Source organism: Vidua chalybeata, chromosome 14, assembly GCF_026979565.1.
Source record: "Vidua chalybeata isolate OUT-0048 chromosome 14, bVidCha1 merged haplotype, whole genome shotgun sequence".
Classification (NCBI taxonomy): Eukaryota; Metazoa; Chordata; class Aves; order Passeriformes; family Viduidae; genus Vidua; species Vidua chalybeata.
The window spans coordinates 15998300-16024021 of NC_071543.1; the positions used below are offsets into that span (position 1 = coordinate 15998300).

Here is a 25722-nt window from a genome sequence, read left to right on the forward strand (position 1 = left end):
TTCCTTACAACCATGGCAAGGAATATGCAAATATCGTTACATCAATTGGCAGTTACAGTTCTCTGTGCTCTCAACAGCACAGTGGATTCTGAGCTGTTAATAGAAAAGCAAAGAAATTGTGGCCCGTAGGCAACCAGTATAAAATTATACTTTATTTTCCCTTCCTTCCTTGGCACTGCAGTTCCTGGGTATGTGTTGCACGTGTCGTTATGTTCTTCTGTGAAACTCTAAGCAGCTCTCTTAGCTCAAATTCACTTTTGACACAAGTTCAAATTAAAATCCTTCAGCACACCAACCCCTCTGTGTGTTGCTGGTCTGCAGGAAAGGAATGATGGAAGCAGAAAGGAAAAACCGAAAACATTTTCTGTTTTCAGATGCCCTCAGCATATGGATGATTCTGCTTCTTCCATGGCTCCTCGTATTTTAATGTGAAGTTCAGAGATTTAAGGAAGATTTTTTGTTCTTTCTTGGCTAATTTGGGAAGAAGATAAAGTGTGCTGTGTAGTGCTGGAGCAGTGTTACTTTCTGGTGTTTGACCATACATATTTCTGATACAGCACAAATAAATTGTGGGAATTCTGTTTTATTGTGGATGTGCCTGATCCTGAAAGCCTAATATTTTTTTAAGGGAAAAAGGGACTTTGATCTCTAAAATCCCACCTGAGCAGTGGCTTCCTATTGCATTTAATTTCTGTAATTATATAAAGCAAGTCATTTTGAAAGATTTCAAAGATTAGTTTCTTCAATTTTCTCAGCTAAAGGAATAAGTAAAATGAACGTACAGTTCTGAGTGATGTTTAGTTCTACTGTGTCTTCTGATCATATTCTGCATTACTTCCTTTATATACATTACACATCAAAAATATAGAAATTGTTCTAAAAATGACTGTATAGGGTCTTTTCCTCTGCAGAAAGGAGCACTGATAGCTTGATCTGGCAGCTGACCAGTCCAAAATCTGAGTGGTAATCTGTAGCTGGCTTAGACTTTAGTCTTTAACTGAAAAATTAAAATTAAAATGTAAGAATTTGTTTGAATGTAGACAAAATTGAAATAGCTACAAACGTACTTTCTTGTCACAATTATACAGGCAAAATGACACATTTCTGCAAATTGCTGTTGTAAGAGACACACATAATTTAGTGACAAGCATCTTGGACATCTGAGGCTGAAGACTTACTTTGAAGGGTACCTGTGGGGGTTGACCATTGGTTCATTTTTTTTTCCTGAGAGAGAAATACTGAAGGTGAAACCCAGCAAGGCTTTTCCTGACAGAACTCCAGCGTGAAGTACTTGAGGAACCAGAGGAGCTGTCTTCTGACAGGAAGTTATGGCTGGAACCATCTGTCTGTTCCAGCTATCAGAGGGAAACTGTAGATGTGCTTTAACGTTATTTAAACTTTTAAAACTTCGCTTTAATGTGTGTACAGTAAAAATCCGAGGTGCATTAGCGTATGGAAGGCTATTAATTTAGAACAGTTTTCATTTTCTGTTTTGAAGCCAGATGTTTGTAGGTGTCACCTTCCAGTCTAATGATGGTTTAAATGACTTTCTTCCCCCTCTTTTACCAGTGCACAACTTCACGTGCAGAAGGATCAATTCCCAGAGGCCTGCGACGTGCGGCCGTGCTGCATGAAGGAGAAGTTGTCAGTGCCGTTTGCTCATCATGCAGCTTCTTGCAAGGATTTAGGACAAACAGGTGTTGTTACCAAACAGGGATAGAGGTGGTAGTGAAACACCAAACTGATCTGTCTTCAGTGACTGGGCAGGGCAGAGTTGGTGGATGAGGAGTGGGTTTCCCATAAATCCGTGATGTTCGGTTAGGAGAAGGGAAGGTGCATTTTGGAGAAATGGCAAAAAAAAAACCCATTTTGTGGTGCCACAAGTGAGATCTGCAGGCAGAGCGTGGTCCAGGCACTGGTCAGGGCTGGTGGTCACAGCTGGCCATGTCCAGTGGGCACGAGGACGAGCCTGCAGGGCTCAGCGTCCTGCCAAAGGCTGCTGCTCTCTGCCCAGGAAGCTGAGGGGTGCTGGGCAGTGACTTTTCTCCACGATTTTCATCTTGAACGTCACTGGAGAGCCCCAGATTTTCAATCTGTTCCTGTTGAGCTGTAGGCACAATGCAAGTCCAGTCACTCTGTGCGAGGTGAATGGAGCTCTCTGCCAACTTCCCACACATGCCAGAGGGTGCCAGCTCCAGAAACTCTGTCAGACTTCAATTAAAATAAACTAGTTATTTAGAAACTACTGTGGGACAGATGTTCTTGAGGTTTTTTTGCAATGAACTGCACAACAGCAAGACAGGTAAACTTTCAGGGCAGTCAATATTAATAATTCAATTAATGCATGAAGTCATGTACCTTTTACTGCTAGTTTTGCCTTTGGTGTATTTGTCACCTCTGTACACTGATCATCTCACAGACTCATTTTTTAGGACAAGCTTTGTCTCCTTACATGCAGTATGTATAATTACATTTGAATAGTTACACGCAGAAATAATACCAGTAGGTTAGAAAGTTCCAGGTTCTGGAGGTTTTCTGCGCAGTGCAGCTATTCCATGCACTGTTTCTAGCAGTGCAGCTGTTCTGTGAGCTGCTCGGGAGCCTCTCATGTGAGGTGGAGCTCAGGGGAGGGTTGGGACTGTGCCTGTGCCGCTCCTGTGTTGTGACAAGGCATCAGCGCCAAGTGCCCAGCCCCCAGCGAAACGCCGTCATTACACGGCGTGTTTATAAAACAGCAGCAAGGAAAACGTGTCAGTCACTGCAGGCAGTGGTGACAGAACTTCAGGGGAGAGCGTTCTCCCTTCAGAACTCAGGGGAGGAACGGGCTGGGAGGATCCTCAGCGATGCGGGGAGCTCGGCGCATCCCAGAGCACTCGGTGCCGATGGCATTCCAAACCTCTGCTGTGTCGCCAGTGGGAGAGTGCATGGCTTGGTGGTTGTTGTGTATTGACACCTTGTGTTTCATGGGCTGTTAATGCTGTAGAAACCTGTATTTTTAATTTTTTTTTAATATATACAATCCTGAAGTGACGACTGATGTTGAAACACCCTTCCCACCCAACAGTTTCTCTTAAATTCAAGTTAAAAGAGAATTAAGAGAAGACAAAGTTAAATCAAGGCTGAAAAGTGGGAACTCAAAAATCTCTTCCCCAACCAATCATCTCAGTGTTGCTTTCTTGGGATTTTTAAGAATCCCAGTGATTCTTCAGTTGTCAAAAATTTTCCTGGAGGGGCAGTTGAGTGTGTGAAAAAGTGCATAACCTGTGTCTGGTTGTCCTTTGAAACAGACAAATCTCTCAATCCACGGGGCGTATGGAATTTTGAAGAGAGATATCTTTGCATTGTAAAAGTGGATTTAATGCTTGTGAGAATACTGGAAGCACAGTGAAGTGTTCTGTTGTTAAAGGGAAGTTAATAAATGGGCAATGTCGTGTTCCACGGTTGCTTCAGGAGGTCTTAACTCCTCAGCGGAGGTAGAACTACACCACTTCTTAGAGTCACTGAGAAGTTGGTGCTGACATCAGCTCTGGTATTTATTCTTTATTCCATAACTCAATTCCATTAGGTAATGCAAACTTACAAAAAATTCCTAAGATATCCACAGATATATATCTTAATTTAAATGCTTGCTCCTTATGCATTTATATTTATGCAGTGGCTTTAATAGCAGCTCATTGCTAAGTGGAAACAAACTGTTTTAAGTAATTTTTTAAAACATTTGAAGAAGAACAGAAATACTAGACTAGTTTTAATCATAAAATACAAAGCATACAATAAATGGAGCAAAATCTCAGCGAATGTAAGAGACAAGCATTAGCTTAGTAACAAGACTGTAACAAGTGGTTATTGCTTTAGCCTTTCCCCTTTGGAGATGTGAATTTAAGACCTGCTTGAGGCTGCAGTTAATGAAGTTGAGTGGTTTCACCCGTTCTGCTTGGTGCACTTATCAGAGCTGGACCTAAAAAGTCTCGGGCTGGGCTGGCAGATGTGTGGCAGGTCAGTGCTGAGGTGCAAGAGCTGTGGGAAGGAAACACCACCTTGGTACATTTATAAGCAGTATGTTAGTGGAATATTCAAAAAAGAACAGCCAGAGAAGAACATGTCATTTTGCTGTTGCTCTTCCATGAAGCACTGCTGTGGCTGTTGGATGAGCAGGAAATCACTGCCACTGACACGGACATTTGTTCCAGGGATTCTGTGGTCTAAAACAGCAGAGCAACATGAACTGAGTGAGCAAAGAAAATGCACAATGGAGGTTTTACTGAGACTCCCACATCATTGTCACAAGCTGTTGAAAAACGAATCTAATTGCAGATATATGTGTTTGTTTCACGGATTAATTTTCAAGTCATAAGCTACCTTGTGTTCCCAGTGTTAGATGCTTAAAGTTCATTGTCTAAGCCCCCAAAAAGAGTTTAAAGCAGGATGTAAAAGCAGGATCTGTGAATCACTGTTGGGTTTGATAATTTTCCCATGTAGTTTCTGACCTGTTGGGTGCGTGTTGGTTGTGTTCTCTTGAGTTCTTTGTTGAATCACCGCTGTCCTGTCATCAAACCACGGCAGCTGTGGGAACAGGGAAGATGATACTGGGCTGTGGATGTACAGACATCCATGCTGCAGGGATGAGGGGCCGTGGTTCAGATAGGCCAGGAAATGCCAGATGTTTCTTTGGGCACTTGGATGTGCCAGCTCTGCTCCGCTGCTGGAGCGGCTCACACGAATACTCACACGAGTATAAAGCAATTATGAATATATTCTTCTTCAGGTAATTATGCTCTTAAAAGGAAATATTCCCCACATGTATATGACATGTGCTTATCTAAATATGTTTAAAAGTGTTAGAAAATCACTGGGAAAATTTCCTAAATCAGAATACATTCAAACGTGTATAAACTTGGATAAATGTTTTTGAACACTTACAGGAAGTAGTTTGTTCTAACTTAGTGTGGCCCTTAATGGCACAAAGAGAGTCATGTGAGCAGTGAAGGAGCCAGAAATGCCTCCAGGTAGTATTTATTACTTATTAGTAATTAGCAAGCAGAAGCCATCCCTGGAGGGGTTTAAAAGCTGTGTGGATGTGGCACTTGGGGACATGGGTTAGTGGCAGTGCTGGTGGAACTGTCAGACTTGGTGGATCTAAATAAATGTGATTGTGTGGTTCTGTGATCCTCTTTGAGAAAATCCAGGAGGAGGGCCTGGCTGCCTCCAGCAGCATCAGGAGCGTTCCATGGCACGAGGAGCACCGGCTGTGGTTGGCTTGCTCCAGGAATGCCCAAATGTTGGTGTGCAGCTGGCAGATTGAGCCGAGCCGGATCCATCCCGCCCAGGGGACGTGTCTGAGGAGCTGGGGGTGGCAGTGTGGCAGCAGAGGAGGATCAGCCAGATGGAAGTGGCTCTCCCCAGGCCCGCGGGCGCCGCCGGAGCGTCGCTCCCCAGGAGCGGCACTGCCTTCAAACACCAGGAACTGATGAATTGTATGCAATATGCAAATGGGAATGCATAAATCTCCTGAATGACAGCTTAATTTATGTGAACCCTTAAGAATGTGGGATTAGATTTTAATTAAATATCTTCAAAGGCACCCTGACTTACTCAGTTTTTTGGCTGCTGTCTTTATGAGAGTTTAGGAGGGGCCAAAATCCAAATGTTAACTGTATTATTTACTGTATTTTCTAATAAATTATCATTGGACAAAAGTCTCATATATATATATATATATATATATATATATATATATATATATATCTTGAACGCATATATTTCAGGGACTATTAGATAAATCCTAAGATAACAATAATAAAATCAAAGTACCATGACACTTGTTGGAGCTTAAATAATTAGTGCCACTGGTTCACTTGTTCCTTTATGTTTAAAATGGGTAAGCATCCAAGTTAAAGCTGCTATAAATGCTTAATGTTTCACATTCAAGAACTACCTTAAACTCCTAAAAACTAATGTTTGCATCTTAATGGTTGTTGTTGCTGTAGTTGTCACCCCAAATGTGATGAGTTGATTGTTCCTGCTAAGGCAGCGAGAGCTAAATCCAGCTTGGCTGCCTCAGCCAGTCCGTGGCAGCTGCAGGAGATTATCAGCATGGGCAGAGCATTTTGAGGTAAGGGTATAAACAGTGGGTGTCGAATTCCCTGGCTCCCAGAAGGAGCAGGTTATCCTGCCCTGGAACCAGCAGATGACAGGAGCTGTGGTTGGAGTTGGAGCAAGCTGGGTCAGCAGAACCATGGGGGGTATTAGCCAAGTGCATATTTTGGTGTTTTGCTGGACAGAGCTTGTCAGTCTGGAAGAAGCAAAACCAGTGTGATGGGAAGAGGAGGTAAGAAGGCAACGAGATATTTCTGCTTGGAATTTAAGTGTATGTAAAATTAGACCTGAATCGTGTCATTGTCTTAATATCCTTGTTACAGAGATGCAGTTAAGCTTAGCAAAATACTTTCTCCAGCTCAGTCAGTTAATGGTGGCCTTGGCAGTGCTGGGTGAACACTTGGACTTGATGTCTTCAAGGTATTTTCAATCAAAATGATTCTGTGATTCTGTATAGGAAAAAAACAAAAAAAAAAACAAACTATGTTACCCCTTTGTGATAATCTTTCATTTAAACAAGGAGGTGGTTACTGATGGTGAGGAAGCACTGGCACAGGGTGCCCAGAGATGATGGATGCCACATCCCTGATAAGATTCAAGGCCAGATTGGGTGGGGCTTGGAGTAATCTGATCCAGTGGAAGGTGTCCCTGTTTCCTGCAGAGGATTGGAATGGATGGTGTTTAAAGGTCCATTCTAACCCAGACCATTCTAGGATACCCTTTCTGTGTTATTTCTGTAGTATTTCCAGTTGTGTTGCCCCCCCTGCTCACACCCACTGAGCTGGACCTCTGAGGTGAAGTTCCAGCTCTCTCTTTTGGGTATTTGACATGTCACCTGCCCCACGCTCCTGGGGGGTGGAGGTGAGGTCCCACTGCAAATTAGGCAGATGTGATAAAACAAGGGAAAAAGAGGAGCAGAGAGGTCCTCGCTCCTATTCAGTGGCAGAGTAAAGATCTGTTTTCCATCAGCTCCCACCTGGGAGAACGTCTGGGATGGTGTGAAGGTGTTGGAGCTGACTCTTTTTATCCAGGGAGAAGCAGTGAGAGGAAGAGACAGGAGCTTCATTTCCTCCTGTCTTCTGGGTCATTCTTTACTACCTTGATGTACTTGATACCATAATACTGGCCCAGGGAAAGCAGCATGGATGAGAAATTTCCCAGTGGTGGGAGAACAGACTTGAGGCTCTAGGATACATTTGGTGGATGTGAGGACAGGAGCAGAGACTTTGGGGGACATTCTAGAGGAAAATCATTGGGAAATATTGAGCAGTTGGGGTAGATGTTGATTAAAAGCGTAAATGTGGAAGGAAATGGATTTTGAACCTTGTATTTCACAAGTGTTTAGTTGGAAACAATTTCATTTTTATCTATCTTAATTTAAACGCTTGCTCTTAACGTAATACAGTTGCAAAATGGGTCACACTGGTGAATACAGCACACAAATTTGTGTTTAGGCTGCCTTTTTCAGTTTTTTTCTTTTTTGGTGCAAGCCCTTAACCACAGCCCTGGCGAGCTGTTCCTGCCGGGTTCCTGTGCCCGTGCCGGCGGTTGGGAGGGTGGTTGGTTATCAGGATTGGAGCTCCCCATTCAGATTTTTGGCTGTTGCATAGACCATGATAGCACATGAAAGAACAGGCTTACAGTTGCTGTAATGGCAGTGTTTTTTAATGTCAGAAAGTAAACAAAATCTCGAGGTACAGTGCTTTTTTTGTTGTTGAGAGTAAGGACTAAGAGTTTCTTGAAGTAGGGTTGTAGGGTGGATAAATCAGGGGGAGATTCTGAGGTTCAGCAAGGAAACACTTCTGGGTCAAAGAGGAACAAAAATAATGCAGAGAAAAACCCATCACCTGAACAGGGGACCAGAAGTGCACTAGGAGTTTGAGAAATATTGAGTAGGACAACATCTAAGTGTAAGCCTTTTTTAATATGTTTTTCCTGGGGTTATTTTATAGGCAGAACTTTCCTATAGGTGACCATCTTTTTGCACCCTTATGGGCCTTTTAGATTTCACAGTATCTCCCTGGCATGGGCAGATCTGTGGGAATATGTGAAGGCAGAGTCTTTTCTGTACATCTTTAAATCTTCTTCATTGGGGCACTGATGGGTAATGTTTGCTAAATATCTTATTACTGCCTTTTATAATTATATTGACCCGTTGCTATTAAATGAATGTTTCCTGTCATTATGGCTGCATTTCAAACTGCAGCCTTTAAAACTTCAAAATTCCAATAAAAATGGTGTATAGATTAAAGCATGGCAGTGAATGCCATTTATTTTTGAGCATTTTTTATTTTATGTTGCTCGTGATCAAGAGCTGTTTTAAATCATGAGATTGAAAAAGTCAAGTTAAAAATAACTCTAAAACACGTAAAGGCTGTTGATGGAAAATCTAAACATATAAATATAGAATTGTTAAATATCAAGGTAAAATTCAAATGTAGAAAATAGAATAGGCCACTGTATTTTTTTTTTAACAGCTTCATTTTGATTCTCTTGTTTTTAATTTTGCCCGGTTTTAAGTTTGGAAGCAGTTTGGGTGAAGGGAAACCTGCTTTGGAAAATCTGCAATTAATATAAATTTTAGACTCTTGGGAAGTTTGACGGATCTGAAGGTCTTTACTGAAAACACAAATGCTAATAATGGATGGCAGAGGTTTTCTGGACTTCAGTGTGCACATAAGTCATTGACTGTGCAGTTTTTGGCTGGAAAGCTAGAACTGATGCCCAGGGATTCACAGGGATAGCAGGAATTCTCCATAACAGAAGGAAGTGCTCTTTGAAGTGTGTGACTGCACCCAGTCTGTTTTGAACTGACATGGAAATGCACAGTTATTAAGAAATTTAAATTTGAGTAATTTCAAATCATTTTTACACTGTGCAGAATCGCTGTTATCACTATTAGAAAGTTAAAAATGAGCATGCTCCAGCACTGCACTATTAAAAGGCAAATCCATTTCACTTCATTAGGAAAACATGTTTTAAGAAACTAAAATTGGAAAAAATAGTTTTAAAGCTTCATTATTTTATTTTTGTTTTTCCCAGGAAATGTCTACATCCAATAGTAATAAAAATCAATGAGTAAATAAACAGTGAGAACATGCTCACCAAGCACCAGACTTGGAGATTTCACGGAAAAGAAATCGGGCTTACAAGGAATTACTGGAAAAATGTTCTTGTACATTTTCCTTTGAGATTTCAGCACTGCAGCCTAAGCAGAATTTCAACCCAGACAGATTTTGTGTGGTTTGAAAAGAAATGTCTTCTGTTGTATTTGAAAAAGAATCAACTTATGTACTTTGCACTTCTTCTAATGTCAATTAGTCATGGTCGAATAATGCTTTGGAATAACTGGGCTCTTTTAAGTATCACTGGAAAATAACCTTTGCAGTTAGCTGAGGAGTTTGTTCTGTCGTTAATATTTGCTTAAGGAAAAGCTGTGCAATTAAAGCTGGGAAGCAGCAGTGAGCAGTGCTGGAGGAGGAAACTGAAAGTGCTTCAGCATCGCTGCTCTCAAAGGGAACCAAGGTTTCACACCAAACGATGTTCCTGCACAAAGCTCTGCCCCGTGCCTGAAACACCTCTCTGGATGTTCAGAAATAATCCCAAAGAGTAAAGGGTGGAGTGAGTGGGGAAATCTCTGCAAAGGCTGGTGGGTTTCAAAGCTGTGCAGTCAGGGCAGTGAAATCTTAGCAGGTTATTTTGTTGTCCCAGCTTTGCCCCACAGGTAATCCACAGGGGCTGAGGAATTCTGTGCCTTTTTACCATTTCACATTTCAAAGTAGTTGATCTCTACGGTGCCATTTCAGTGAAAAAGTCGTGCTGGTTTTCCTGTATATGCAAAGATCTGCTTAGATGTGTTTTATGCTGAGCATTCCTTTCACATCTGCTGTTTGCCACACAGAGTACAGTGATGTAGAACTTAATATTTCATTTGAAATCAGCCCATTCTTACAGCTTAATCATTCCAACTTGCAGTGCTTTCAACTCCCTCTACCTTGGGATTATCTTCCTTGTAATTAGGTGCTTCAGGAACCCATGTGCAGTTCCAGGTACAGCCATGCAGGACCAGATGAGTTTGGGCAATTTCTGCCTTTCCTGATTTGATGCTTCCAGGCTGCAGCCCAGCAAAAAGTTGGATATTTTCCTTGTTTTATCACATCTGCCTAATTTGCAGTCTTCTATAACACCTACATGTCTCTCAGTATATTAACATTGCAGATGTTGCCTCTCTTTTGGAGGGCTACATTTTTTGTTGTTTTTCACACTTCATTAATTTTGTTTTTTGAAAAAATTGAATTAATTTTTAAGCTGCTTTTATTCACTCAGATCTCACTGAAGGGCTTTGTAATCTTTCCCCTCTCCTGTTGATGCAGTCTCTTCTTTGAGCTCTTTTAAAGTTCCCTGCTTTCTTTTCTGAATGTTCATGAAGATATTAGACTTAGAGCCAAATCACCTTATTGCTGATTTTTCAAGGTAGCTCCTCTCCATACCATAATTTCCTGTTTCAGTCCATGAGTGCTCACATTCATACTCATCTTTTATTAGACCAAGGCACTCTGTTAGTTGATTTTTCCCATTAAATTAGGGTCTAAATGTACTGCACCTTCTTTTTCCCCCCATATATCAATTAAATCTGCAACTCCTTTTCTAAAAAGATTTTATTCTGCCTGATGGCAACACCACACTGTGCTGCCATCAGTCTGAGATCATTCTTTTTATGGTTGTTTAAGTATTTATCAGAAGCAGAAGTTATTTCTCCACGTCAGTAATTACTGGACTTACCTAGACTAGAAATGAACACAGAACAGATTTTCATGCTTCCTTATCTGTGGTCCTTGAAAGTGGTTTTTTTTTTTTTTTTCTCAATAAAAGCTATTTTTAAAATTAAGGGAAAACAAGTCATTGACCTGGAAACTAATTACATTGCATGAACTCAAGTTTTGATTTTTGTTTGTTTTTAAGAAAAAGGAAAATTATTAGTTTAAAATATTACTTAGAAACAATTACTTGAGCAGCTGGAAATTTTGCACTGAGACCATGGGACTGCTTCAGTGTATTGTTGATACAGAACTGAAGCTGCCCCCTCATTTCAGTGCAGTGCAGGGTGAAGTGTCTGGTTGTAGTTATTTAAGTGTCTCTACTTTTTAAAAGACAACTAAAATGATGCTGAGCAATAAATGCTGTGGGATTATTGTGCAAGGAAATTATAACAACCCCCCTAGAAGTGTGGGGGGCCCACAGGTTGTAACTGTGCCCTGCAGAAATTCCCTGTATTCCAGCGTACTCTGCTGTATGATGTGGCACAGGGAGTACAGTTAATGGCTTTGTTGCCTTCAATTTGTTCATATTTATCTGTCTTTATCCATCTCTTGAAATAGTGCAAGTCTGATTTTGTGCTCCATATCACAGATAATGCCAAATTATTTGCTTCTAATGACACTAAGGAAATTTCTCTTCTGAATTTTTTTCAAAAAAACCCAGCACTCTGAAGCTCTTAAATTTCAAGGGAAGAAATGTTTATCTAAAATGATAGAAATTGTTAATAGTGGTACACATTGAATTATCTGAACAAGAGCAGGCCAGATGTCCATCACTGTAGAATTAAGTTAAGCAGTTGAATTTATTGTCGAATCAGTCAGTTTACTGTGTGATGTATTTGATAATTCTCCTAAGTTAATTAGTTCCAAGCAGATATTTTATGGCACTATGGCCTGGCTGTAAAATAATGCAGCTGGGTTGTTTTCAAATGGGAGTCTTCTTCTGTCATTTCTCTACAGCTTTAAAAAATATCTGAGTGTTATCTGGAATAAGGCTAAGCTGGAATTTCTGTCACCCATTTAGTCCAAGGTGATTATTCCAACTTGAGAATGTCAACAATTACCCAGTACTCATGTTTAATTAGTAAAGGGGAAGCACCTGTATTTTTAGAGGAAAAGAGTTCAGGATTAGACTGTACAAATTCAGGTTGTAACAAAAGACAAAAATGAGAATATTATTCATCCTCGGGGAAAATCAGTCACTGGATGGGCTCTGTTCATGGAAAAAATGCAACAAATAATTCCTTCTGCCTCTGGTCCCTGTGCTTTTGTACTGATGCATATCAGGAATGATGTTTACAACTGCTTGGTCTGTCCAGCAGCAAAACAAAAGAATTAAGAGCACTTCTGGTGATTAGACAGACCCGTAGCACTGTGGCTTTAATATCTCAAATTTTACACTTGACGTATCATTGCCGAATGAAAAATGTGACTTTTTATTTATTTTCTTTAAATGGCTTTCTTTAAACCACCATCTGGTTGAGGCATTAAAACAGGCAATATTGCTCTAAGAGTTTTCTTAAGACCTTTTTTTGGCTGTTAATTGCACATTTATAATTATGTTCTTACAAAAAGATAAAAGAGTTTTGAAGAATTATTCTTGGCAACAGACCTGAGGTTGAAAACCTGCTGGTTTAATGTGTAAATTATAATGTGTGGAGTTGTGAAGAGTGGTTTTGTGAAATGCTCGAGTAAGCTCAAGAATCTAAGAGAGCTGTCAGAGAGTTTGCACTCATAAGGGGCTGATGTTCATTGCAAAACAACTCATAATATGCTGTGCCTGAAGGCTAAATGAGCAGTTTAACTTAAACACAATCACCAACTTTCTGGGAGACAGATAAAGGAAACAATTGTTCCTCCAGCAAACTTAGAGAAATGAAAAAAACAGCCTCACTTTGATGCCTGTTTAAAATCATTAATTTTCCTGTAAGTTAATGTAAATTGAGGATTAAACAGAAACTGTTACCATCTGACCCTTATAAACTAAACTTCTGTGTGGCTCATCTATTTGAAGTCAAATCTATCCATACATCTAAACAGGAAACTGAATGAAAACATTTTTTCGTTTCATTTCCTATATCCTGCAAACTTTTTCAAAGCCTATTTCCTTTTAAAAGTTAGGCTGCATGCTTCTAAAGCTTTTTTTTTTTTTTTTTTTTTTTTTTTTTTTGTCCTGTGAGCATAAACTTAACCAGCAGTTCCTAAGCAGGGGGTTACGAGGGGGTGATCTCTGGACACTGAAGTTTATCCATCTGAAAATGTTCCTAAAGTACCATCTTTGCAGATGGTTTTGGACTGTGTGAGGGAGCCAGGCTCTGGGATAGGGTACAAATACTGTAATTAGGATCAGTTTGATTTCACAACTAAGTGGCAAATGCTGCCATTCAGGATTATGACGTCTGCCTACAGCTCAGGGTGATTTCCACCTTATAAGATCTGTATTTCCCTGTCTGCAGTGATATTGATCTCTAGAAAATACTTTGCACTCTAGGGATGAAATTACTATGCATTAGATTATTATTATTACTATTATTGCTGCTGCTGTTCTTCATTTACTGCAAGGATAAATGACACAGTTCTGGTGCTCACCACTGAAGTCTGAAGATTGCTTAAAAAGATTGTTTTAAGATTATTTTGGTGTTTAAAAGGTGGTAAATGTCAAATAGGATTGCTGTCATCCCTCGTGTTTCAGGGATCCTGAGCACGTGGTGATAGGAAGCTCCTCCTCCAGTGCATGGGTTTGGCTTTTTGTGTATCTGTGCTTGACAAAAACTCATTTTAGTGAACTGACTTGTTTCATTATCAGCTGTTCCCATGTCAGAACAGCATCATTTTCTCCCTGGTCAGTCAAGCCTCACCCAGCACAGTGAGTTTGAAGTCAGGTCCTTCAGTGGGATAACGGGACTGGAAAGGGCAGACACTGACAGGGAAGGATTCACAGCCCTGACCCTTCCTCCTGGTCATGGCCCTGTCCTGCCTTGCTGGCCCTGGGAGCAGGGCTGGCTCCCAGCGTGAGTTGTTTTTTCCTAGATAACAGATCGGCAGCAGCTTCTGGTGTTGCACTGTGGTGTATTGAGTTTCCAGAGCTGGTGCCCTGAATTACCTGCAGAGCTGACACCGAGTGCTGGATGCAAACAGATGAGAGGTCTGCAGCGTTCCCAGGTCTGCAGCATTCCCAGGTCTGCAGCATTCCCAGATGTGCCCTGTTCCCAGGTGTGTGCAGCATTCCCAGGTGTTCAACATTCCCAGGTGTGCCGTGTTCCCAGGTGTGCAGCATTCCCAGGTGTTCAACATTCCCAGATGTGTGCAGCATTCCCAGGTGTGCAGCATTCCCAGATGTGCAGCATTCCCAGGTGTTCAACATTCCCAGATGTGTGCAGCATTTCCAGGTGTGCAGCATTTCCAGGTGTGCAGCATTCCCAGGTGTGCCCTGTTCCCATATGTGCAGCATTCCCAGGTGTGCAGCATTCCCAGGTGTGCAGCATTCCCAGGTGTGTGGGAGGTTGCAGGTCATTGTTTACACCTTTCAGGTGTTTATCATGGTTTTTCTTCCCTCCTCACATAGCTTTAGCCCAAAAAGAAAATTTTGAGTGGTTTTGATTTGTCACAAAATCAATTTGAGATGATGCCTGCCCCCTCCCAAAGGTGCACCTGGATTTTCAGTTTGTCCTGCTAATTTGGCCATGAAATAGGAGCTCCCACATCTCTACCTGATTTAAATGCATCAAAGAATCCTGGATATGCTGACTGGCTACATTTTCCTTCACTAAAATGTTCCTCCATAAACAGAAAAATATATTCAATATGGGAGGTGTTTTAGAATTTTTACTTCAATACCTGGATCAAGAACATGAAGCCCATTGCTTTTGGAAATAATTCCCATGCTTGAGCAGTAGTAGGCAAGGTTTTTCATTGAAGACATGGTGGGGAGGAAGATGATGTAGAACAGAAAAATTCCTGCCATTCAACGAGGGTCTGTTACAGCACACGGAGGAAGAAAATACAGAGGGGCTTCTGGTACCCTAATAATTGACCCTTGATAATGTGCTTCTAGCAAGAAATATGACAAAAATTCTGCCTTAATACGTGATATATAACATAACATAATCACACAGAGTGTCCATCTGCCTCCCTACATTTTTTTCCCTGCAGTTCGCTCAAGTTAGTTGATAAGGACATTGGAAGTTTGAGGGAGCAGAGAAGCACAAAACTCAGCAATTTACCCTTGTTGAAGAAGCAGCATCCAAACAAGATGCTCCAGGTCACAAGTGTTACCTTCTGCAAAATCTCTGTTTCCCTTGGTTTTGCAGTTGATTCAGGAGTAGTTGTGTTCCTTGTTGTATAAAATCTGACTCTCCTGGACTGGTCTGGTGGGAGGGGACAGCAGATTTTGTCATGTTAGAGCAACTTTTTGTCATGTTTAGCAACTTTCAGGGTAGCAAGATAGGATTTAAATGAATTTGGCTCTGGACCAGATAATCCTCTTTTGTTGATGTTAAACCACTGGCCACAGCAGTGATTACAACATAAGAGTACAAAAGAGGCTTTTTTTATAATACACTTTTTCTTTCATGTTTCCAATCATAAAAATAAATATGTCTTATTAGAAAACAAAAATTTTACTTATTTACTTGTTTGCGTGCTGGGAGCCATTAAGTATTTCCTTTTTTTTTTTTTTTAGGGGAAGTGTGTCACTTGCATTTAACTCAGATAAAAATGAAGGAAGATAAAACTCATTTAATTTTAGAACGTAATTTTTTTATTTGTTGAACAACTGTTTTAAAATGGATAGCCTGCTGCGAAAGAAACAAAGCACTTCAACAAAGCAGGAAATCAATAGCCACAAGAAAGCCTAAAGAAAATGAATGCATACAGTGAGCAAGTGCCACAGAAATTACTTTCTGGTGTAAGAATGGTAATAATTGAATGCATATGGAAGGGATGAGTAACATGATGGAAATATACAGAGAAAAGACATGTTCTCCATTTCTAGTTATAAATAATGACCTCTGTGTTCCAGTATTTAAACTTTGAAGGGTCTAGATGGTGGTTTTCTTCCTGATTTCCCCACCCCCTAGTCCTAGGTAAATATTTATGCTTGCAAAATTTAGTAGGCTGGCCACCATGGAAACGTATGTCTTTCATTTATCTCCAGGAAATCTGGTTACAAACACTCTTTTACTTGAATTCTTACAGTCTTTCTCAGCAGCTTTCAAAACAACCTCTTGAGTGAGGAGCAGGAGTTGTGTGTGACATGCGAGTGGGGTTCTGTGGCAGTCCATGGCAGGGCTGTGTTTGCCCAGGGGTGGATGGTGCTGGGAGGAATTTTTGGGAGAGTCTGAAGGGAAGTCTTTCAGAGACATCAACAGCAGGTACAGCTTGTCTGCTCGGCTGTTGTATCTACTCCAGAACATACTTGAGTTCAGGAAATCTCTGAATTTGGGAATAACTCGTGCTGCTTTTCAGCTGTTTGAGCTGCTTTTGCTGTAGTTGGCTTCTTCCAGTTTTTCCTAATGGTATATGAGAGACATTTGTAAAATGACATGGTGTTTCTCAGTGGGAAATGATCTGTGACTGTGGTGAGAAGGTTCCTTGGTGTAGCTGTCGATGGAAAAGCAGACAAGCTTTTGGTCAGAAAAGTATAGAAAAAACAGTAGTATTAGAGGCTTATTATGAGCTGAGAATAATTATTCCCTGTATCTGTTACCCCACCTTGGGGAGAAAGGGTAAACCTGACTGGTGGAGCAGGGGGAATATTACCAAGAAGGGAAAGAGTGATGCTGTAATCTCTTAGTGGAGGGGATGAAACCCAGTGCTCACCTCCAGTGGGGAGAGGAATGAGATACCATCAACTGGGATCTTTATGATCCCATGGCTTTGGTACCAGCTGAGATTACAGAGCTACAGATTCTTGCTGAAGCCCCTCTCACTGTCAGCCCTGAGGCTGGCTACACTCACAGTCAAAATTCAGTGGGGTTTGCTTTCACAGTCATTTCACTTATCTGCTGCTACAGAGCTCCCATCAGGCAGAGTTTCTCTGTGTGTGCATAGGTGTCCACAAAATAGGGAAAATTTCTACATTCCTGTAGGTTAAATCTCACGTAACTGATAATACTTCTGTGGTTTTCTGTATTCGTATTAGCATCTTTTCAAAACATGAAGATTTTATAGACAAAACATTAATTTCGCCAAAAATTTCCTTCTGCCCTTTTATTTTCTCATGGACCTAAAGGTTTGTGCTTTGTTATTTGATAAAATCCTTCTCCTACTTTAATTTGCAGTAGAAACAATTATCTTGTCTGTCTCTGCAGCTAACAAATGAAATACCAACAGTCACAAAATCTGGACAGGTAAAGGGGAAGCAGTGGAGCTGTGTCCCTCCATTACTGCCTGTCTAATTTCATGCTGGTCCAGGAGCAGCAGCAAACTGCAGGGTATTTTCTGTGCAGTGGAGTTCAGCCCTCAGATGTTTACTCCTGGACAGAACCACCTAATCATAGAGGCTCCTTTGGACTGCTGGGAACAATTCCTCCTTTCAGCATGGGTATAGGTGCAAAGGGCTGCTTCTGTGTTCTTTCATTTATTATTCTTTAAAAGATGAATTTCTGTTTTCTACCTTTGAAGGGTCTTTGCCAAGATTGTGAAAGCACTGAAACTTGTAATGCAGAGATTAAAAACAGTTAAGGCAGGAGCAGTTTCCCATTGCATCGGCCTGCAAATTGCTCTGACAGCACTGCAGCACCACAGCACAATGCACCCCTGTTAGGGAATTAAGATCAGCCCCCCTGGGTTATGTGATACTCAGGGCTGTAAATACATCAGGTCTTGCTCTTGGGTTTCTGGCCATAGATAATAGGCTTAAACAGTCACATTTTTTACAACTTTCATTGAATGGAGACTTACTGAGATACAGCTTAGTGGAAACCAGCAGTATTTCAAAACCCTTTTACTGTAATACATTCCTCTAAATTGGCATTGAATTCAGATACAGGTCAAAAATAAAGCTTGGAAGGGGCTGGTACAATTCAGAGACATGACCTGGGTGTTTCTAATAGATGGTGATTCCCTGCTTGGAAAGTTTCCTTGCAAATAGTTGTGGATGTATGTGTAAAAATGAAGTAATTCTTAAAAAAAAAAAAATGGGGCTGAATTAACTTGTATGAAAGGAGATTTATAGCTCCTCAGTGTCCTGGCATGTCTTTGCACAGGGTTGGAGTGTGTGCAGTGTTTCTGTCTGTGCCTTGGGCAGCATCAGCTGTTGGGATGGAGCTGTGTTGTCCCCGTGCTGATCCCAGTGCCTGCCTTGGCATCTGCTCACGTCAGTGCTGAGCTTCCACACGCAGGTGGAAAAATCCTAAGAACCTGCTCAGTGGCTTGGTTGCACCTGCTGAATAGTCAGATACTGGAAGAGATTAAAAAAGAGAAAACCAGTCAGAATGTGAATTGCACAATAACATTGGCTGTAATCTGCAGTGGTTCCCAGCTCTGACTGGATCCAGAATCCAAGCAGAGCCACCCAAGCAGCTGAGCTGAGCTTTGCAAGGCTCACAATGAGCCTGGCCTTATCTCTGGCACTTCCACATTTGGTTTAGCTGGACATCGTGCGGGAGCATTGTTTTGACAACAGATCTGTAATTTGAATTTGTGGTCTGGGTGTGTTGTTAGTGGCACTATTCCAGCCTGGACAGGCCCCCTCCTGCAAGGTTTGGTCTAGGCAGAGTGGGAACAATGGGAGTGAAGACACAGCAGCAGGAACTTTGTCCCCCTGGCTCTGGTCCATAGCTAAATGCACTGTGTTCTATCTGTGCCAGTGCACCTCTACTGCCACAGTTACTAACTTCATGCAGTTCTGTTCAATTTCTGTGTGTATCCCTGCATCTGCTGGAGCCACACTTCTAATTTCCTCCCTGCCACACCCTTAAATTGAGCTGGGGCAGTGTGGAACATGGATCAGCCTCCAGCTTGTCTGCAGCCATGAATCTCCCCAATTCAGAAATTTGGTGAGGTATCCCTCTTTTTCCTGTGGTCTTATTTGACAGGAAAAAAGCAAAACCAGGAATGTTGATGTACTGTTATATCATCAGGCACACTCATAAGTAATTAAAGAGTTATTTAAAGTTTTAAATCTCAACTAACCAAAAAGCCTTTTTGGTTTTAAACTTACTTTGTAATTCCTGATTTCAGAAATAAGCAATTAAACTTTGTTAAGTAAGAACCACTATAGTGGCAATTGAACACAAGGAGTTCAGGTAATTTTTCTGACTGTAGTTTTCTGACTGTAGTCCAAGTCAAGTTTTAGATGAGTACTGGATTTTCACTGATTGAGACTTTTAGGATGAACACAGTGATAATGTACTACATTCCATTCTTAAAGGTAAAGTTATAAAGTTGTAATATTCCACTGGAGTCCCAGCTCCAAGCATCTCAGTGCTGTTAAGTTGTGGGTTTTTTTTTTTTTCCTAACAGTAACACCAGTCACAGTGACAGAGAAAGTTCAGATCTGTGATGCTTTAGAACAAACTCCCACTGACGTTTTCTCTTTGGACATTCCTGGCTGGAATTCCCTGGAGAATCAGGTGGGGATGTGGCTTTGTGAAGGCTGGCCTAGAACAGGGGCTAGACAGAGTTAAAGAATAAAGCAGGGATTTATTAAAAGGATCTCCTCAATGGATCCACCTTGGGGAGCACCAGAGCCCAGCCAGGGCTGCACCCAAGATGAACCAAAATGGTCCCAAAATGCACGAGCGCTCCCGGGGGCTCTCACTGGGATCAGCTCTGCTCCATTTGCACCTTGCAGTTCATTGTCCCATTCCAGCTTTAGCCCAGGCACTCCCATCCTGCTTGTTTTTCTTTCTTCAGCCCACGCTGTTTGTGCTCTTGGGCCTGAGGTTTGGATCATTTGTCCTTGGTGCCCAGCTGGAGAAGGAATTGTTTTGTCTCCCTGCTCTGTAAAGAGAGCTCACCATCCCCTAACAAGTCCAGACTAAAGCAGTGTACACACTAAAGCAGCACAGAATCTGAAAAATACAAAAGCTGAAACCTGAGGCATCAGGGAGGTTGTATTTTGGAGTGTCAGAGCCTTTCTGCACATGTCCTGTGTCCCGTGGCAGGTGAGCTGTGCCTGGTTCTCCTGGAGCTGGCGTGGGCACTGCCCCGAGCGTTGCCATAGGCACCAGGTTCTCCTCATCGGCTCCAACAGCTTCATGTATGATTAATGTTAATTGCCCATTTTGCATGGATGACTTTTTCCCTGCTGCTGAATTGGCTCCTGTTGCCTTTGATGTGGCTGGTGATCCAATGTCCTGCCATGGCCAGACAAGTGATCAGTTTGCCAGCGCCGAGAGGAGACAGAATCAGGTTGCTGCGGGGTCAGGGTTTGCTTCTCTCCTTAAACACTGAAAGGTCAGGCAGAGTTTAACTACCACTGGCATCTTTGAAACCTTGTAATAAATGCCAAAGCAGGGAGATTATTTTGAGTCCATGCTACAACTAAAAATCTGAAGGTAACGGGGAAGAATTCTAATTCATCGGGATGTTACATTTATTGGTAAATACTTCAAAAAGTACCTTGCACAATCACTAGGGGGTATTTCATGATCTTTGAAGAGATGAAAAATTTAAATTTCTGGTCCCTGTGCCAGTTTCAGGAAAGTAACTAAGATTGAGGGTGTGTGTGTGTTTTATTTAGCTTTTTAAAGTGTTATTTTTTGTTGTGTTTTTCTTTTTTATTTACATCTGAGCGCTTGCACCACTTACTGCCACTATTAGCAAGGCAATTTACACAGTGTGTCATACAGTACTTCAGTATTTCTCCTTTAAGCCTAATAAAATATGTTGCTATTGAAGAAATCTGTGATACATATGAGAGCTTCCTAAATCACAGGACTAGCATATTTTTGTACCAAATAGCTCCAGCCTCATGAAATCAATAATTAATTTATTAACTGGATCTCTTTTATAAAAAAAAAAAACCAAAATCAGCAGTCCTGGCGAAGCTGCCTCCTGCCAGTCCATAAATAGTTGATGACAAAAATGAAAAAGTGTAGAAGTAAAATTCAAATCTTAACGATCAAAGTATTGGGTACCTCATCTATCACAGCTTGGAATAAACATATCACAGAAAGTGTCATATCTCATTGACACTGCAAAACATAATGCTTTCCCTTGTTATCTAGCGAGCTGCCAAGGCTACAGAGTTTATAGGCTGCTAAGATAATGTGCTGCTGGTAATCCACTTCACTTGCAGAAATATGAAGTACTGTTGAAATATATTTCTACTTGGTTTATTCTTTGCTCTCCAGAGGGTAGGATGCTATTTCAGTTCCTCTAAAGAAGCTCAGAGAATGAAAAGCAAAACATCAGGATAAATTATGCTAAATGGTGGACTAGACCCCAGAGGAAATCATGCTTCTGTGGTACAGTATTATTCCATTTATCTTACAAATGTTACATCTAATGTTAATTTTGTAAAGGGAAAGCATTCAAAGGTTCATCTGATCCTTTTAATAATAGTTTTAGTGCTATAGTGTTATTTGTCAAACCCCTGCCATCATAACTAACTTTCCTAGTTTTGGCAGACCGTTCATACAGAAAATATTTTGGGCTACTAATACACAACATTTTATTTCACAAAACACACATAACCTAGTAATTACACTCCAAAACTTAACAAATAATTGCCAGCAAGCAATTACCATTCAATTAAAGAGTAATTACATGGTTATTTGTGCCCTGTAAAATAAAGCATTACTGAAATCAGTAGTGCAATCAATATTTTAGCAGAAACAGGATGCTGCAGTGATGGACCTTTCAACCTGTGCTGATTAAATTGTCATCCAAATAACAGTTTCCTAGTTAAATCACCACATGTTTATTTGTCTTGATTAATATGCAAATTCTCTTCTGATTCTAGTAAATCTCCTATATTTAAAAGCACAAAAGTAGAGCACTATCATACATCAGCGGTGATGTGCTGCATATTTCCACTGATTAATTACATTTTAAAAAGCATTGATGAATTTGTGGATTTTATGAAATATGGTTGTCTATAATGAGCATAAAACAGAGTTACAAAAGATGGAGGCGATCAGTAACTTTAAGAAAATCACAAAAATAAAAACTTGTTTCATGTATAGATTCAAATTAAAAATCCTTGTGATATCAAGGGAATATATAAAACTTTGAAAGAAAAAATAATAAAATTAGCTCTCAACAGAAGTGGAAAATAAAGAAGAAAAGAGACATTAATGAACAATTTCTCAGCATCTTACTGTATAAATTTCAACTGTCAATTATACTGCTCAAACTGTAATTTATTTTCTGACAAATTTAATTTCAACCCAGATTTTAAAAATGAACAACATTCAGATTGGTTCATTTTTCTCTTTCAAGAGTTAGTGATTTTGTGGGGCTGGGGTGGAGAGGATGACAGTAATGACTTTATAGCCATGGTGCAAATGCAGGTAAAAACCCAAAACCTGCACTCGTTCTCACTTTCAAGTAGTTGGTGACCCAAGGAGATTTTAGGTTTAAGAAATGCCAATTGAATGTTAATCAGTAGAGATTTTATTTAGTAAAAAGAATTAAGTTTCTTGAAGTTATACATGGGAAGCAATATTTTATTTCTGTTTTAGCCTCCATGGTCTTCACTTGGGATCATAATTTTTTGTTTTTTAGAAAGTTTTTAAAAGATACCCATAAACTAGAAGTTTCTGACTGAATTAATATCTAATTTAGATTTGACTGGTTTTCCATTTACAGAGATCTATTGATGGCAAGTACAAAATTTGTGTAGAGGTTGTAGACTCTCAAAGAAATGCATTTAAAATTGTTTGAAAGTGATTGTTCCTGTTTATACTTCCTTTGTTACCAACAAGGAGAAGATTTTTCTACACTTCTTGAATATGTAACTTTCTTGAATGAGAGAAAGGAAAACGTGGAAAGAAAATGCAGTAAAAGAGCAGGGTGACAAAAAGATGAGCAATAATATTAAATAAAGTTAATATTTATATGCTAATGCTATTAGCATTTATATGCTAATACTTCCATAATCACAAATCATGTCTTACTCTCCCCAAATGATAATTCTGCTTGCCTTGGGTTTACTGTTCAGTGCTTTTATTAACAATTTTGGCTGAACTGTGGAGGTTGCATACATTTTAAATAGTAAAGGTGAAAGTTGGTGGATTTTTAGACCATGTGGGACAATAAGAGGGGATTTTGGGGGGAGTGTTGAGACAGAGCAGTGACATTCCATGGCTTGGTGGTGCCAGCAGCACATTGACAACAGAAAGTAAATCCCATAAAAACCTTAAATCTCCTGGTCCTTTGTGCATACCTTACTAAAAAACCCAAGATTTTGAGCAAACATTTATATCCCGTGTCTGTGAAGTTCCTGGTGTCATGGTTAAAGAGAAACGCCAGAAAATTTGTTTCTGGCCCAAAGTGGAAGCGTTTGGACTCAGATATGTAATTTCTGTGATTTCTGGTGTCCTCCCAAGCTAAAGCTGTTGATTCCTGATGGGTGACACATCTCTGGGAATATCCAGGGAATCCAGCTGGAATTTTGAGGTGTCTGCTGCAGTGCTGGGGGCTCTGGGATTCCTGTCCTTGGCTGGGAAGCAGACACAGGGCACTGGGAACTGCAGAACTCAGCATTACAGACCCAAACGGGTCCTTGCAGGTGTGTCACGGTCAGCTGGGAGCAGCATCCCGTTTTTCACTTAAAAGCTGAGATTAAATTAGAGACAAAGGACTTGGGTTTTATTTGAACAGATTCAGCTGGGAACAGTTCCTTTCAAATTATCATGGCTACAGCTGTCAGCCCCAAATCCCGGCCCTAGGAGTTACTGATTTACAGGAATATCCACTGAAAGGGCTTTCAGTCCAGGCTTTTCACTTCTTGTTCTTCAGTCCATCCAACTCCTTCCCCAGAAGGACCCCAATCCCAGAGACACCAAGTGCTGTGTTTTCCAAGTGGAGCTTCCCTTGCCTGTGTGAGGAATAAATACAGCCAGCAGGGCCCTGGAAGGGAATGGAGTAAGTTTTTGATGTGAACAACTTCTCCTTCATCTCTTGGGCTTTCCATGTGGGTCAGTGCTCAGGCACAGGTGTCACATTAAGGTGTGGAAACACCTTAAGCTGTGCTCAGAGCCATCAGCGTGAGCTTCTGTCAGGGCAAAACTGCACAACCAGGGCTGAAACTCCACAGTCTCCCCTCCTCATCCTCCGAAAACACAAATCCTGACTAAAAAGTCTCTTTGTAAAATCTTCTAAAGCTGTTTGTTGCATTTTGAAAATGTTTTTCTTAGATTAATGCCAACATATGGAGTTTTCTGCAAAAGATTTGTTAGTATTTGAGCTCAGGAAGAAAGTGTTTTGTTGTTTTGTTGATTGAGCTCTTCCACTGGTGAGAGCTGCTAATTTTAGCTGGTTTGTAGGGTTTTTTTCAGAGACAGTAAATGCCAGCTAAGCACTTGCAAATGCCTGTGGATTACAGGCTCCTTTAATTCAAAAGAACAACGATTCCTATTTGTTCAAAACCCCCTAACTCTGTTAGAAATTTTGTTGTGCAGGGGATGATTTCAGCAGGTGATTTTAATAGAGAACGCATGTGTGCATCAAACTTCCCCTGGAAATCAAATGCTCTTATTTTAGGTTTACGTTATTACAGCCCAGTGGTTCTTGTAGCAAGCTTTACTGCACAGCCATCATAGTATGATAAACAACTGAAAGCATCAAAAAGAAAAATGGAAAAAATACCGAATAAAATGAAATTCAAAATGGACAAACCCGAAGCTAAAAAGAGGGGGGAATGGTTTTATAGAGATAAAATAGTAAACCAAAAAAATGATTTTGTGCTACTTTGATGTACAGTAAAACAAAATAACACTAGCACGGTGTGAAAAATGAACAGGTTAATGGTACCTCTGTGGAGTGCTGCTGGAAGTTGTCTTCATTTAAATGCAGAGTTTGTCGTGCATTGATGGAGGGCTTTGCCACTGTAACTTGATAGAGTGAAGTTTAACTTAAATTTCTTTGTGAACTAGAAGTCATTTTGGAAATGCTTTCTATTCAAACCTCATTCGTTGTCACAGCTTAGTTATTTTATACAGTGTTTCACTCTATGTTGTCAAAAGCTCTATTATTCAACAGAGTAAAATCTCTTATGACCAAAGAGAAGCAGCAATACTTTTCCAAACATGAGGAGGTTGTATTTTTATTAGATGGCTTGAGGAAGAGTCGATTCAAATGGTTTTTTGGCCTGTAAATCTGTGTTATGATGGCAGTGGAGGATGGGGACATGTACACACGCTGATGTAAGGGGTGAAGGTGATAGCTGAGAACAAGGCTTCAATGGAGCCAGTCTGTGAAGGGACCTCTGACATTTTGGATTAAAATCTGCATCCATAATTCATGAACTGGTGAGTTTTTTGGCAGGTTGGGCTAACACTTGTTTGATCTGTAGCTGTTAAACCCACCAGTCAGTCTGTGAAAGTAATGGTGAGCTTTGCAAAGCTCAGGGTTAAGTTAATGCTGCCCTTCAGAAGGAGGCAGGTACCTGCCGTGGTCCAGAGCAAGGTTTGAGGTGATGTTGCCTTCAGGGTTTCAACTCCTCATCTCCAGGCATCACAACCTGGAATTTCCTGTGTTTCAGGTGCGTAGCAGAGACTTTGGAGCAGTCACTGCTATAACCCCTCTCCACTGAGGTCATGGAAGCCTTGGATAATGGAAAACCTTTCTGCTGGCTGAGGTGACCCTGTGCAGTTCTTCCCTGTTTAACCAAGCGATTTTTCCCTTTTTTTTTTTT

The 25722-nt window shown here is 40.7% G+C and overlaps 1 protein-coding gene across 4 annotated transcripts in view; it reads left to right on the top strand.

The window, feature by feature from the left end:
• DACH2 (dachshund family transcription factor 2) overlaps positions 1-25722 on the top strand; it is a 247642-nt gene that overhangs the window by 96328 nt on the left and 125592 nt on the right. The window lies entirely within an intron of this gene.